This window comes from Cynara cardunculus (genome assembly GCF_001531365.2).
Source record: "Cynara cardunculus var. scolymus isolate 2C chromosome LG 6, CcrdV1, whole genome shotgun sequence".
Taxonomy (NCBI): domain Eukaryota; kingdom Viridiplantae; phylum Streptophyta; class Magnoliopsida; order Asterales; family Asteraceae; genus Cynara; species Cynara cardunculus.
Genome location: NC_037533.1, coordinates 6,478,583 through 6,480,720, shown reverse-complemented (window position 1 = coordinate 6,480,720; position 2,138 = coordinate 6,478,583).

Genomic DNA, 2,138 nt, shown 5'->3' with positions numbered 1-2,138 from the left:
CATTTGACATCTTGAGACACATGGAAAAGGTGTCCCAAGACTCAGGAAGGCATTCTAGAAACTTAGTCAAGGTTTCAGAGTTAGAATATTCCTTGCCGACAGCCCTAAGATCAATAATAAGGCAGTTAAATCTTTGATGTACTTTAGACAGCGTCTCAGACTTTCCATAGAGAAAGCTTTCATATTGTCTTACTAGAGTGATCTTTCTAGTCTCCTGAACCTGAATGGTTCCTTCATATTGGACACAGAGTGTATCCCATACAGATTTAGAAGATTTGAGTTTCATCACTGAGTGATAGATCTCATCAGGAAGAGACATAGCTATTATAGACCGAACACGCATGTCTATAGCTATCTTCTTCTTGTCCTCATCGCTCCACTTATGTGGAAGCTTTGGGATCTGCCGTTCAGGAATCGCGGCAGTCGTAGCTGTTGCTGGAACATCTGGAGCAATAGGAAATGGAATATATGGTCCATTTTCTATGTAATGTGGAATTTCAGGATCCACACCTTCCAGAAGAGGGACATCCGGTTATTCCAGAGACTAAAGTTGCCACGGACAAATCGGGGAGGCTTGGCAAGAGAGCCATTATCTTTTGTGTGTGTGTTTGTAATTTGTAAAGCCATTTGTAAGCAGTAACGTTATCTAAGAAGAGATAAACTAATACGGAAAATAGCTAAACACAAAGAAAGAAAGAAAACACTGTTCTGATACCACTTGTTGGTCCCGTAAGGGTCTACAAGAAAAGAAACAGTTTGTAGAAGGGGGGATGAATACAAACACAATATTTTCAAATTTAAAATATATATTGATAGAGAAGATCAATACATATTTTACAAGATTGTTTGCAGAAAGATAAGGTAATAAAAACATATCTAAACAATCTTTGGTTACACATAAAGCTTTAGCAAATACAAGAAAAGAAGTTGCTATAAGGAAGATCCTTTACGTAAGATAGAAAATGCTTGAAGTAAGAATTAGGGTTAGAGAGAGAGATGCGCGCTCTCTGCATGGAGAAGAAACACTTCTATTTATACCCAGTGCATTAAATGTTCATTTAATGCAATAAGGTAGGGTTAGAGAGCATGTCAAGCCTTAAGTGGAAAACTTGTCCTTTGTCATAGTGAATAGTACAAAAGCACTATTTATGAGCAGACATCCTTACCTAAAGTTGGTGGACAAAGAGTTGACTAATCAGCTCCGTATCGTACTAACTTTCGTAGGGGAAAAGGGTTTTGTCCTTTGTGTGCGTAAGGACAAGACAACAACAATCGTGCTAAGCAAACTTCCTTTGATTGCTGAATGCTGGAATGACCTGAAGGTCTCATCATCATTCGCTGAAGTTTGAGCAGTCTTCACACATAGGTAGACAGACTTGTAATCACTGAATACCGCTTCAGATCACGTACTCGTCAGTCTCTAATCTTCAGTTTCAGTCTTCGACGGTTGCTGAAGGTTCTTTGGTGTGAGTGTTGTCTTSTTGAAGTATTGTTGTCTCTGATAGATTTACAATGCAAGTTCTTGAGTGATCACTGAACATACTCAGTGAAGATCGCTGGAACTGAAAATATATAGAAACATAAATACAACGTATAAGTGAAAAGGGATTATCATCAAATGACTGAGAGAGAGGATCAACATAAAGTAATGTTAAAGATATCACCTTGGAAGGGAATGGTACGTTTTGGTAAAAAGGGAAAGTTGAGTCCAAGATATATTGGACCATTCCCTATTATAGGAAAAGTTGGAGAAGTGGCATACAAGCTAGAACTTCCTTTGGAGCTAAGTGGAATCCATGACACTTTTCATGTGTCAAATTTAAGGAAGTGTCTATTAAGCCCAGATGTAGCAGTGCCTCTACCTGAAATTAAGGCGGATGAAAGGTTGTGCTTTGAAGAAACCCCTGAACTAATTACTGACTTCAAAGTAAAGAAGTTGCGGAATAAAGAGGTTGGGTTAGTAAAAGTTCAATGACTTTATCATAAAGGACCAGACGCCACCTAGGAATCAGAATCAGAAATGCGAATGAAATATCCCTATTTGTTTACTTAATGGAATTCCTGGACGGAATTCTTTTAAGGAGGGAATATTGTAACATTTTGTGTAATTATCTTGATATTACTAGAAAATGCACACA